Source organism: Epinephelus lanceolatus, chromosome 11, assembly GCF_041903045.1.
Source record: "Epinephelus lanceolatus isolate andai-2023 chromosome 11, ASM4190304v1, whole genome shotgun sequence".
Classification (NCBI taxonomy): Eukaryota; Metazoa; Chordata; class Actinopteri; order Perciformes; family Serranidae; genus Epinephelus; species Epinephelus lanceolatus.
Window position 1 is genome coordinate 7,092,094 of NC_135744.1, and position 14,956 is coordinate 7,107,049.

Sequence of the window (14,956 nt, forward strand, 5' to 3'; positions counted from 1 at the left end):
CCTGCTCTACCAATAAGCCACAACGCCCCACAATGCACCCTTTTAGTGTCTGCCAGTGCACTGGTCTTTTCACTAACTAATGTAAATCCATCTGTTGCCATGACATAGTATAAAGAGCAAGAAAGAATGGGAAGGGTGGTGCATGGGTCAAACAAAAAAAAAGGACTTTCACCCAGGAGACCGCTGTTTGTCTCCCAGGTGACAATGAAAGTCAACATTGAGGATATTTTTTCTTCCTTCAGTTGAACTGTTTACTATAAAGTAACATAATTAAATTAAAACTTTCTTCTTTTCTTTTTTTTTTGAACACTTTGTGATGTTTGAACATGTCCTCCAATAACATGACATCATCAGTCAGCCTATAGCTCTCTTTCTTTCTCTCCTCTTCCTACTTAATCCTACTCTGTCTTGGCCTCTTTCATAAGACTATCTGGCTCTGTCAGTTATTTAGAAACAGAATTCCAAAATATATTTTTCAATCAGTCAAACCATAATAAATAAAACAACAGGAATATTTAACAATAAAAATAACACACCCAAATGAAAACTTTTCTTTTTTTGGGACATTAGAACATGAACATGTCCTGGAAATAACACGTAGCATCAGTATGTCTCTCTCTCTCTCTCTCTCTCGCTCTCACTCTCGCTCTCTCTCTCTCTCTCTCTCTCTCGCTCTCACTCTCGCTCTCTCTCTCTCTCTCTCTCTCTCTCTCTCTCTCTCTCTCCTTCTTAATACTGTTTTTTGTCTCTCAGCTCTTTTCTTGGCCCTTGCTGTGTTTATTTCTCTAGTGTCCACTGCAAATCCACTAAATATATACAGTCTATGGGCAAGACACCTGAGAGATGCGTTGAGAAGTGCAATGTAGCCAATCAGAGGCAAAGTAGGGCGGGTCTTACCAAGAAAACGCAATGCCAACACAAAGCAGCAGGCAGAATAAACTGAAGTATTACTATGTGATGCCATACGGAAGTTCTTCCCTCATCTACGTGCCTTGGTGTTAAGCATTTGACTAAAAAAATCTGTTGAAGTTCATATAAGTCCACATATTTAAATCTCAGTCATGATAATGTCCTGTAAAAATATTTCCCTCTGAGACTATGTAGGCCTAACTCCATGTCCTAACAGCAAGCATCTCTCTGTCCACGCTGAATCCATTAAAAATGCAATTCTGCAATGTCATGTAAAAAAAACCACTCAGGATATCAGCTGTGCACTCGAGATCATACTTAAGATGTAACCACTTAAAAGTTCAAGTACTTATGGTCTTCTTATGCTTGTACTTTTTAAATAGAAAACATACATTTTATATTGTGATATTTACTGTTGGATAAAATAAAAACCCAACTACATCGTCTAATAGTACTCCATCTCCCTTCTGTAGCTGCCCTATCCTAAAATCCAGCAGCAAACATGGGGGAAGTGGCAGCTGCGTGACAACTTAAACTGATGCTAAACCAATCCATTGCACATCCATCCATGATCACCTATTTTATACTACCAAAATAAATTCACATGAATGGGGTAAAATTATAAGGAAAAGCTAAAGAAAAGTTTTTTAAATTCATTGAAGAAAATGTGTGGGAACCCCGTCACTACAGCTCACGTCATGATCCCAGTCTCTATCTGAACCCAAACCATGATGTGTTTTGTAAACCTACTCACGTAATTTTATTGCCTAAACCTAAAGCCAAAAAATATCATGCTTGTTTAGATGTTCCTTCACAAACGTCTGACACTGAACTCTGTGGTGAGGACACAGGAAAGGTTTTCTTCTGATGACTCTTACATTAAGGTCATATTTGTACAGGTGTCACTGCACAGTAGAACAGTGCACCACCACTCCAGAGTCTGATAGATCTTTCTGCAGGTCTTTTGCAGTCAGATGGGGGTTTTGATTTGCTTTTCTAACAATGCTACGAGCAGCTCTCTCATAAGTTTGCTTGTTGTTCCAGACCTCAACTTGACCTCCACAGTTCCTGTTAACTGCCATTTCTTTCTGCAACCTGAAAACACTCTGTTATCTTCTTATAGCCTCCTCCTGCTTTGTGGGCATCCGTTATTTTAGTTTTCAGAGTGCTAAGCAGCTGTTTAGAGGAGCCCATGGCTGCTGATTGTTTTTTATACTGTATATTTATAAACCCTAACAAGCTAATTATGGTCTGAGACCCTGGTAAAAGTTGCCTGAGAGCTTACCCAGCAAGCATTTTTTGGTTTAAAAAATGTCTAATAGCCGTCTACATGAAGACCTGACGTCTAGGCTAAATCATGGCTGAATTTGGGCTGTCAGTGAAATTTTGGTAGACGTCTAACCATAGCCAAAGTGAATTATCAATTATACGGCTATGTAGAGACCATGTCCAAAAAATGGAGATGAACATATTTTAATTACTGTTGACTCTCCATACGTGATTGAATATCATGCTGCACGCCATCTGCAATGGCGAAAATTACATTTAATCAATTTCAAAATTAAATCGGCTAGATTTGGGTTACATGTAGCTAGACTAAATCGGAGCTAAATATAGCCAGTACGTTTAAGTCACGACTGTTGGTTGCTGGGAAGTGTCTCGGGTTGCCCAAACTTTTGCATGGTGCTCCTTTCTTTTTTTCACTTTAAAATTGTACTAAACAATAAATAATGCACTAATTCTGCTTAAAATGTTGAAAAGCATGTTTCATCTTTAACTTCATGCCTTTTTGAGATCAGTTCATCCTCTACTTACTTTAATATTCCAAGTAAACTAAATTCGGACCAGGGATGCCCAAACTTGCATGCCTCTGTATATAATGACAGTGTCCAAAACCACTATCCTGCTTGCTGCTTTACAATTATTGTTTCATATTTTTAATTGTTTTAAAGCCAGAGGTTTGAACATTTATTGTTGGTTGCATTTGTTGAAGCTGCTGTCAATATCTCTGTCTACATCAGCTGCCTTCCTGGAACTTTTCAGATAGGTAGAGAGGTAGCTCAAGGGATCCACAAGCTCTGAGAAAACATTTGCAGCTCAAGCTGGCATTCAGCTGCACACGTTAAAAGCTTCACGTCTATTTAAATGTGCAGACTCATTGATGAGTGCATGTGATGTGTAGAGGTGGAAGGATTCACATGTTTGTAGTGTAGTTCAAATTTGGTACAATGAGGGAAAAAAGTGTCAGTCACATTTAATGTATGAGACAATCCCCATTCCTTTTCCCACTGACAAATGCAAAACAGTTTCTAATGAATAATGCAAGCACTCCACCAGAGCAGTTGTGTTGGAACATAAAGATATGAATTATACCCTACAACAAAACAGATTTATTTTAAACAGCATAAAGTCAATATCCTCTTTGCAGCACATAAATCAATAAAAGGAAATTATGTTTATATGAAAATGGAATCATCTTTGAATCATGTTTAATTCCCTCTGCTTTGTCACACAGTTTTTAATTCCCTACAGACAAGTAAAGCTTTTTGTTACTGAGCTTTGAATAACAACAAGCAGAGAGAGTGTGTTCCTTCTGCCTTACTCCACTGAAAGTCCATTAAACTGGTTAGCCAGGAGTCCTCATCATTCACAACTGTATACTAAAAAGCCAGGGCCTTACACAGACTTTCTAGGGGGCTGGGGTGAAAAAATGGGCAACTCTACCACATGTACACACATGGCATGCTCTCCCTCTTCATAGCTGAATACTGCACATCATATACAAATAGTATTAATTACATTTTCATTATATATTATGGGAGAGAATGAGGTTGGAACAGTGCCTTTTTAGCAAGTTAGAAAGCAACTAAGCCTATGCCATTCATTATGCTCATACTCAGCCACATTGTCTTCACTTTCAACCTCAAAAAAGGAGACCTTCTGACTATTCTTCACATTTTACTCACTGTTTTAAAATCTTTCATGATTTTTCTTCTACCATGCTCTCTCTTTTATTATTTTTCTTCTACCATTGTCCTAAGTTTTCCTTGTAAACCTGGGACAGAGACAGTTAGGACAGTTACCCAGGGACAGTATTATTTGCAATTCCTACTTGTTACAGATTAACAAAAAGTAGGCAAAAACAAGACAAAGTATTTTCCTTATTGAATCAAACTCACCGTGAAGTCACTGAGTTAATGTGAGTTAATGAGCATATTTTGAATGTGCAGAGTTTAACTTTTTAAACCTCATTTTAACTCAGATCGTGTTGATATTTATTATTATCATAAGTAATAATATCAATAATAATAATAACCATCATAATAATAACAGTAATAATAATAATAATTATAATTATAATTATAGTAGTAGTAGTTGTTGTTGTTGTTGTTTAGTATGCTCATATTGTAATATAGTTTATATCCTGTGCTATATTCTGAGCTATATTGCTCTACCAAAGTACATTATGCTACTGTATCACTACATTTCACCTTATACATTTTGCTCTACATCTCACACTGTATTATACTGTACTTGAGCTTGGCCCTCTGCTGGGTTCTTCTGCTTGTCTGTTTCTGTGCTTTCTTTTTCTTCATTGAGTGTAATCAGCGGCACACATGAGCCAGAGCAGCAGCTGTGGGCAGATCTTTGCATTTAGGCTTTTAGATCTATTGTCATTTCTACAGCACAACACCCATTGCTCATCCACACCCTACACTTCTGACTGTCCTCACACCCACTTGTTTTTTAATTACTTTTCTTTGTTAAGAAATCACCTAATATGTTGTGAATCACTTTCTATCACTTCTATCACACCACATCACTTTGCTTGATATGGTATTAGTCTAATACTTCCAGGACAACTAGTCCTGAGTACTGTATGTATACTGCTTGCAATGTGATTTTGAGTCTAATTAGTCTTTTAAAGTTTCTATTTTTATTCTATTCTTATTCAATATACTTTAATTCATTTTATTTTTACCTGTCTCTGTGTACCAGTATTATTTCTGTCCTTGGGCTGCTGCAACACCTAAATTTCTCTTCTGGGGATCAATGAAGGCTTATCTTATCTTTTGTAGAGTTATGTATGTTAGGATTTATTGTACACAGATGTTACAAGGGCGTGGAAGAGGCACTCCAAGCAGAGCACACACCACTGACCAAGCTATGAATTTACCAACAGTAACTTTGCTAAGTAGTAAACAGATTGCACAATTATCTTCACGGGTGAATGCCTGCTATGTCGAACATCTCAGTTTACATGACAATGTATACACTACCTGCTCAGCTCCTAACAGCAGACAGACACAGTAAAAAGACTAGCTGGTGAACATGGGGGAGCACTTAGAAGCTGTAGACAGATATGTTCTTAGGAGTTTTTAAGACCAAAAACAAAGCTTAAAGAGAGTGAATTTTGGATCTCTGATTGCCAGGTGGACACAAACATAATAAATGAGTTTTATTGGTGATTTAGTTTACCATAAGTTTACCATATCAACTTAAATGGAATAATGTGTGGCTACAAATCAGTTAGAAGTTTCTATTTTCTTCTGTCAGCAAAAGTGTCAGTTTTGTATTTTTTAAATTTCCTGCTTTTTTTTCTTCAGCAGCTCTACCAAAATCAAGTGAGGCAAGTTTGCACTTCTTAATTTATCCTCCATACTGTTCCTCATTTTGCCTCAGCAGTTTTTAAAAATGGGGATTCTTCAACAGCAAAGTGATCATTGCGATATTGTGCGTGACATCTCATTGGTTTGAAGGGACATGATCGACAGCACTGTTGTCTCCATCTGAAACTTCCCAACACTTAGATTTAATGTAACACTGCACAGGGCTAAAGTTTAAGTAGGCCCCCCGCAACTATATCCAGAAACACACTGTGCCCTATTGAAATATGTTCAGAACCCTTGAACACATTTTCACAGCACAGCACATCTCATTAAGTTCTGATAATGCTTCGTAAGTTGAAAAATCTTGTTTCCCTGTAAACTAATACAAAGAATCCCAGAATAGGGTGTCTCCAGTACAGTTTCACTTGTTAAGAACTCCCAATGATTACTGCACTGGTAGTCAATCGATTCAAAGTAAATTCTTAAAGTGTGTTGAGACGTATTGTGTTTGCACTTTCTGCTGTATAAATTGGAGCTGCTGCAAAAATGTATTGATTTCTTAGCAGCAAGAGAATTTTACGGTTACAAGTCTTTTTCTCAAGGCGGACTGCTTAATCAAGCTGTCCTCTAAATGAACTATTGGACAGATTCTCTCAGCCACCACCTCACAGGTATACTCTGCAGGTTCTCCTACAAAACAACGACTAGACTCATACAAAACTAATCCATCGCTTATGACCCACTAGAAGTGTGTGGCCAGTCTGTTCTCACTCCCAGATCCTCAAGCACTGCCACTTTGTCAATGATTTCAGCGCCAGATGCTGACATCCACAGGCACCTTTTGTGGCAGTATGATACGCACTGGGTGGCAGCTATTACTGATGCTGCTGGCCACAACTGAACTTGTCAATACCACCGTCAGTGGATGTTGGCATCAGACAGGGACGCACCACAACACTTTTAGTGGTGGTATGACACCACCGGCAATGACTATAATATATAGAGCCTGAAAGCCCATATAGGGCGGGTGGGAGGTGAGGTTGTTAGGTCAGACAAACACCAGACTGTAACCTGGGTGCTCACTGTTTGTTTTACATATGAACCAAAAGCAGTGTGCTGGTAAACCAGAGGCCTGTGCTACAAAGCAGTTAGTGAGGTAACTTCAGGGTTTACTCTGGGTTTTCAGTACTATGAAGCTGGTTCTCTTTTTACCGAGATAAATTCCTGTGGCAACTTACGCCAGGGCCACACTGCCAACGAAGTGCTGCGAAGCCCACCGAAATTCTCGCGCAAGCCTGTTTACATCAGACATGCATTTCTCCACGCCAGTCGACAAGTGCTTCTGCTCCCAGCTGTTGTCTCCATCACATTTGGGGCTGTTTTTCCATTATGGGTATCTCTCTCTGTTTGTGTGGAGGAGGAGGAGGAGGCTACCTCGTGTGTCATATCTTGACATTAAGGTTCACTGACAACGCGGCAGTATTTGAGTTGGGATGAAAACTTATTGGTGTGGCAGTGTATTTATCTGCAGAGATTTTCTTCATATTTTGCTGTGTTCGGAACGTTCCTGGGCACAGAGGCAGGTGAGATCAGGACTTAATAAAAAGCTAGCAATCAAATCCCAGACTGTAAACAGCATGCATTAAAGAGGAAACTATGAACATGGCAGACACAGTGCTAGAAAATGTAATTATAGCGAGGTGTAATATAGCAGACAAAGCTGGGGTTGACTTTCGCTTTCGCTGCCTAACTGTTTTTTAACAGTAGCCAACAAATCCTGCATAATATATCTTAATACTTGAGAGGGATGGCACTGTAGAGTTGTACAGCAGAGGGTTAAAAAATGTGATCATCAGTAGCCAAGGTCTGTGAATCTGAGAAAAAAAAAAATCCAGGTTGATAATGTTTGCATGCAGCACTAACTGAACAAAACAAGTATTTTCCAAAGAATGGATAAAAGTCGGCTTTAAAGATACAGTTAATAACTTTTATGAAAAGATTTTTTAAAAAAACATTTGCTGAAACTGTCACTTTATTCACACAGCACTAAATTAAACAGATTTCTCTGTGGTAAAAAAAAAAAAAATTAAAAGAATTCCTACTCCTCCGCCTACTCTGTTGCCTTCTAATGACCTACTGCATGGGAACAAAAACAACCAATCAGAGCAGAGGAGTTTAACACAGCTTTTTATAATGTCAATCATGGCTCACACTCTGTGGTCAAACTGTCAAACTAGGCAATGCGGAGCAAATATGAGCTAAGATTCTGTTCGTGCATTGCTACTTAATGGCCTCAAATGTTTTCAGAAACATATTTTAGTGTACTGTTTAGCTGTAAAATTAGGAGGTTGGTGGCTGGACCACCATGTTGGATACAGTTAAATGGGAGTACCAAGCACGACCCAGCAGCCAACCCAACGACCAACTTTCTCATTTTACAGTCAAACAGTAGCTAAAATATGTTTCTGAAAATATTTCAAGTGAGAAATAGACAAGACAGTAACATAATCTTGATTTATATTTCATCAGAGTTCCATAGTTTGACAGTTTGACAGCAGTTCAGGGAACGATTGACATGATTGACAGCTGCATTAGAGACTCCTCCGGGCTCATTAGTTGTTTCTGACTACACCACAGTCTGATTCTTGCGAATGCCATCAAAGGCAGTAGTAGTATTTATTTATTTTTTTTACCAGACTGACAGTGCCTTTGAAAGTCAAGGATGCTTCCATGGTAGGAGGGGTCCTCCCAAGTCGGGTCCTACAAAGCCTGGGCAAGACCCCTTCCTAGCATTTGGTGGACACACATTGGAACCGGCTAGCAAGTACCCAGGTGTGCGTCACTTAAGGGGCCTCGCCTTTAACTCTGGCAAATTGAGTGCAAAGAATTGTGGGTATTTCATGCCCATTAAGGATACAGACATGCATCCTTGAAAATTCTCTGAAGGAAGGACTCTTCCTTGGTAGAATCCAAAGGATCCTTGACATTTGAATATTTATATATATATATATATATATATATATATACACATATAAGTGTATGTGTGTGTGTGTGTGTGTGTAAAAACTACCAACTCTATCTTTAAGTAAAACTATCAGAGTTATTTCAAACCTATTTTAAAAAAAAAAATCTCACAGTACTCAGCACTAAACTTCATGCAGCAATTTTAAAAGAGCACCGAGCAAATTGCCTCTGAACAAGCAGAGGATATATCCATAATACAGAGCAATCTGTTCAGAAAAAGGTATTACCAGCTCCATTGAGAGTGCTGCTCCAAGGTGAAGACAGATGGTTACAATCAGGAGTGTAAACCTGCATGTGTGGATCACAGCCTTCGTTATGCCCTTTATATTTTTATAGATCACTCAAAAGAACCACTGGAATGCTGTAATAATAGGATGAAAGAGCTTCTCCTTTTACACGGGAAAAACATCCACATAGATGGCACCTATGTCTTTGGCAAGAAAAACTGAGAGGTAGTGTAAAACAGTCGATGGCATAATATAATCGCTGAGGCAACTAATTACACTTGCAGTGTTAAAATACTTACAAGTTAAATCATTCCTAATATAACAGTGTTTACACATGGTGAGGGAGATTCAAAATACAATTTACAAGTATGTTGTTTTATTCCTTTTCAAATGTGTTTAGCTGTTTTGGATACACAGTGAAGCTCTACTGAATTAGACAACACCATTTCACAGAAAGATACTTTGTTTTCATCTGGACAAGCTAGGGCCAGTCCTTTTGATACAGGAGCACAACATTTTTGTATATATTTGATTTAAAGGCATCAATCTGGTGAATTCTGAGAGCCAAGTTATGATGGCAGAATATGCCCAGATTTCAACATCTTTGTGCTTTTTATGTGTGAAAAATGTTCTATTTTTACTGATAAAAACACTAGTGGTATGTTATGGTGAAGGGTTACACTTAAAATACGGTAAGGATTAGTGGTTAAACATTTCAGTAATCCAAAGAAAAATGACTGACGTACTGATGGAGGGCTATTTTATTATTTAAAATCATGTGCAGACAAAATATTCTTTTAAAACTCTCTCTCACACACACTCACAAACACAGTTACAGATACGCAAAACAATACAACATACGCAATACGAAAAGAAAACAAAAGGTAAGACTCCAATTAATTTCACACAAACAGACACAAATTACTGCTTTCCTCCTTCCCTCCCTCCCTCCCTCCCTCACGATTTGCAAGTACGGCACCCTGAATCAGAGCATTTAATTTTATGCGGCTTTGAAAAGAAGATTTCAAAAGCCCTCTGGTAGTTGAATGCCTCTGGGACAGGTCCATTTATGGCAACCCACTGGATCCGTGGCGTGCGCGATCCAGCTGAGGCGTGGGTGCCGGAGCTAATAGCGGCTATTCAAGTCAATGTAAGCTGCTCGACCAGCCGCGGCCTCAAAGAGGCTCGGCACTCCGCTCCGCTACAAATACACGCCGGGTCTATTTCTGATGGACGCACGTCAATTTGCACAGGCCAAATGAGTCAAACAGGAAGTTAGTCGCAGAAAAGGTGAAAGTATCCGGTCGATTTTCAAAATAAAACACCCATGAAAACTCTGGACCACATTTCACATCACTCCATCAACATGATGTGACATGTAACTACCATGAGCCAAATGAGAAAGAGAAAGTTTCTCAGTAGGTGCTCCAGCCGGTGCGCTACAGAGTGACTGGAGGCATTTTATATCTGGCCGATTTTTGGAGACTATGGTGGGGCAAATTAGTCGATGTATGGGAAACACTGTATTTAAACACTGGAAAACTTGCGCCCTTTTCCTCTATGTGTGGTGTGTTTTACATGATCCAGTGGGTGCGCCTCTTTAAGTGGTTCGACCAGAAACCTGTTGAGACGATTTAGTTCCGCGTTCTGCATTGCCCCTCCAACTCTTCGCCCCCTAAAACTGCCATTGCTTGTCCTTCTTTCTCCACTTCCTCCAAGTTTTCACACCTTATTACTGCTATTATACTGCTGTTCTGCCTGGAGGAGTAGGTAGATTAGTTAATTTTACTGTATTGTACGTAGGGTTGGGTATTGTTAAAAAAATTACGATACCAGTACCAATACCAGTACACTTAAAGTGATACCGATACCAAATGAGTACTTCATTCGATACCTAGATGAGTAATGTTAGTAGCTAACCATTAGGCTACCTGAAGTAGTCGATCGCTGTGCTTGTGTATTGCACAGTGTATGCTCTCGAGATGCAGCTTGAGCACAGTGCAGCTATCCACCCTCAAGTTCTCTCCTTGTTTGATAAGATGCTTTTTCATCATGCTATGCTACATGGGTCACCAGTTTTTCCCAAAATATTTTTTCCACACTTGAAGCACTTGCCTTTGTCAGAAGCCTCCGACATGTAGTTAAGCCATACTTTGGACTGTTCTGGATGCATCTCGACACAACGCAACTCTCAACGTGCTCCCTGACTTGAAAATCATCACAGAATTTTTCTATATCTGTGTACAAAAAGGATCGAATGAAGTACTCGTTTGAATGGAGCAGTTTCGATACTACTTGGTATTGGATTATTATAACTGTTATTATTATTATTATTATTATAGCCAGATTGCTGGCTAGCTCAGGCTATGACTCTACTTTGCTACTAAAACACACTAGTGTTGTCACAGTACCAAAATTGGGACCCATGGTACAATTCCAGTGAAAGTATCACGGTTCTGAGTAGTATCACGATACCACAGTAAAAATGAGGCAGATGTGCCTTTTGTCATTTATAAAAAGATGAAAAAAACAAATCTGTGTGCCTAAATTCTTACATTATTACATGTATCTCACCATAGCAAGTTGGAAGTTGACATATTCTGCCATATATGAAGAGGGGAGACTCTCTGGAATCTGGCAATATAAGAACCACGATGGAGGGACATTCTGTCACTTCACAGCTGTCCAAAACATGTGGTTTGTGCCAGGCGGACATGATTGCCAGTATTTTTTCATTATTGGAAGAAATTCATTGACTCATTCACAAGTCAAAAATGTGTTTTATCTGAAAGAAACATGCAATATTTACATCTAAGATAATAGAAGAATCCAAGTAACCAAGTGCAATGATGTCCTCCAAGATAATATTTGCCTCTTTGTTTGCAGTAAACAAAGTTTGTTGTTGTTTTTCAGTTTCAGTTATATATTGTGGGGGGGGGGGGGGGGGGGGGCAACGACACACATGTCCCCCTCAATGTATATGGTGACTACCACTACTGTCAGCATGCATTAGGCTGCAGTTGTCTGGGTGCGCAAAGGTGAAGTGGCTGGTCTTGTCATACAAAGTTTAATGGAGTGTCAACTGGACAATATGGAGATATTTGCATCTTGAAAGCCGAACTACAAATGTGGATAGACAGGGAGAAACACACGCAAGCCTAAGACGTGGTAAGATACATATTCCTCACTATATGAAGTGACTGATAACAAGATCTGTATAATGGGTTGTAAAGAAATTCGTCAGGTTTTTATTTTGTAGACAATTAATCTGTATTTATAGCGTGATGGGATGACAGCACAATGATGTGTGTGGTACCATTGGAAAGCTCTGCTCCTGTGCTTTCAGGTGATATGTGTGGCATTTCTGTGCGAGCCTGCATTCGCGAGTAATCCATCCAAGAGTAATGTGTGTGCAGAGCTGTATGAAAGCTCTGTTATACATCATTTTAGTGTAACTTTATCATTTTTTTCGCTATGAAAACATTGGACTACCGACAAGTGCTTGGTCTTGTCTGAAAGATACAATTCCGCTGTTTCACGTGATATGCGTGGCTTCTTGCTATGACGCACGGTCGCAGAGAATAACTATAGAGAAGAACAGGTGTGTATTTGGACGCACTATGCGTTGTTCGGGCCCATAGGGTTAAGAACAGTCCCTTGATTGCGGTGAGGTTTGTGGACCGTTACCTGCCACAAAGAGAGAAATGTGAACAACTCATTTCTCCAGCGTTATCTTGTGCCGCGGAGCAATATGGCCGTATTCCTGTCAAATACGGCGGAGCCTCCACCGTATTCCCGTCTGTGACCCCCGTTCAACCCACAACCAGCAGGATTCGCCTTTGGTTTCTTCTGCTGGTTGAAATCTGTACTCGCACAGTGTGCTCCTGAATGATTTCTTTTGCTCGCACAAAACTATTTTCAGTCGCAAATGTGAGTAAAATGCTCGCACCGTAGAGCTCTGTGGAAAACAAATCACTGTAGCATATATAAACAAATCTAGTCTACAAGTAAAAATAAATAAATAATAACTTTCACCGCTTAAAGATACTCAATAGCTCAGCTAATACCTGAAATGTCACTGGAAAACAAACCACTGCAGCAGCATATTGAGTGCCAGGTGGCCATATCACCTCATTTCACTTCTGCTAAAACACAGAACCTCTCACACACTTTAATACACCATCAAATCAGCTAAACAGACACTGATAAAGGCGATGATGACATGTATCCATCCACTTATATCACCTCACGCTGGTGAAGTAGCCAGCTACCATCGGCTTATATTGCTTCCTGTCCATGTCATTGGTCCGACATCCCATTGGTCCGACATCCCATTAGTCCGACGTCCTGTTGTTCCGATATGTGATTATACTAGGCTATACTGTATTTGTGTACCATAGAGGATCAGCAAATGCAACAAAAGTAGGCTACTGGTCGAGATACAAGTGCCATAGAGAGAAGAGAGTGAAACACCATAACCTCCTGTTATTAACTCTGGGGTCTGGGTTGTGTGGTGCTGAACGGCTCCCAGCGGACGTATTTCTGCCTTGATGGTGCGCCGTGACCGGCTTTGGGTCAGCTGGGAAAGGCTTGAGGCGAAACAGGCTCACGGCTTATGTGTTTGCCACTTTCTTTTTCATTTTAACCCACACCATGATCTTTTCCTGACCCTAACCAAGTGGTTTTTGCGCCTAAATCTAACCAGACCTTAACCACAGGGCATCATGATGATTTCGGAACAATGGGACTTCGGAACAATGGGTTTAATATGGTCGGAACAATGGGCTGTCGGACCAATGGGCAGTTCCCGCTGGCTAGCTAGCTAAGCTAACGTTAGCTGCAGTTAACTTAACTAACGTTAGCCTAAGCCTACAACTACATTTTTTTCACAAACCTGAAACTTTCCCGGTCTGTGTTTGACAGGCTTCAAGTGAATGTGAATCACTTTCTGCCGCTGGCTTTTCTGGAAAAAACGTTCTAATATCCATTTTGAGGTAACTAGTCACACAGTAATAGTCACATCCTGCATCCCACTTGACTACACACAACAGAAACTGTTGTCTCGCGTGTCACTTCAAACAGGCTGCCTACCACCAGTCTCTCGACCAGACTCCTTGCTGCCTACACTTCTCAGGGATTTTGCCATTGGCTAATGCATTGCAAACCATGGGTTGGACTGACAGATAGGTTGGCTACGGGAAGTGTAAACAACAAAGCACTCACAACTGTTAGCTATTTCACATCTTTGCATTGACTTTATATGTAATCTGATTGGAAAAAAACCAAACAAACACCTGGGGCTTTGGAGAAAACAATCGTGGCTTAAGCCCCAAAAGCCACCCCCTAGCTCCGCTCATGCTCTGTGCAGTAGAAAATCCTCAGCATTTTAGGGGATACTTTGGATCTGTTTGTGGTGTATCCCTCACAGGGCTCCCTCTGCCTTGGGGCTTACATCAAACTTGGAGAGGAGACCACAAGGTTACCTGATTGTTGGTTTGCAATTCACCCTCATGTTTTTTCTTTTTGTCCCTCTTTTTGTGACCAAAAAGATAGTTTGTTTCATCCTCTCATCACAGTTGTAAACACTGACAACCACATGGACATTAGAAGGAAGTGGGGGGCTTGCTTTGTTTGTGAAGCCCTACGAAACCTGCTCCTGCATCAGCTTACAGTAAGCAAATATAAAATTATATATCTTCATATGAGCTTGACAGAAATACACTGTGGGAATCATTAAGGAGACTAGTCTGTTACTGCCCTGCCATCCAACAAAGAACTGTTCAGATCTGGACTTTATAAACAAATAGCCCAAGCTCACATAAAAAAAAGCAACAACACAACAACAAGCACCAATCTCCTGCAGGAAAGACTCTTTTACTCTTTCAAGATTCGCATTGAGCATCAGCATTGTGTGAAGGCCAGAGGACAGGAATTGACAAAAAGTAAAGTCCAACTTCCAAAGTTAAATCCAAAGCAAGGCCATACACGGAAAGGCAATTAAGCCAGTAACCGTACAGGCAAGGAGCAGGCAGTGAGGGAAAAACCAAGGAAACAGTCCAAAAGATTGACAACTGGGCAAGCAACAAAACTTGCAGGGAACATGCAAAAATCCTTTGGAAAAAAATAAAAACAAACAAACAAACAAAAATCAGACTGGAGTCATACATGTAGGAAAAAAAACATGAA

At 40.0% G+C, this 14,956-nt stretch overlaps 1 protein-coding gene across 2 annotated transcripts in view; it reads right to left on the reverse strand.

Annotated features, from left to right (window-relative positions):
• The window catches only part of ntm (neurotrimin), a 662,707-nt gene that overhangs the window by 44,678 nt on the left and 603,073 nt on the right, over positions 1–14,956 (reverse strand). The gene's annotated exons all lie outside the window — the stretch shown is intronic.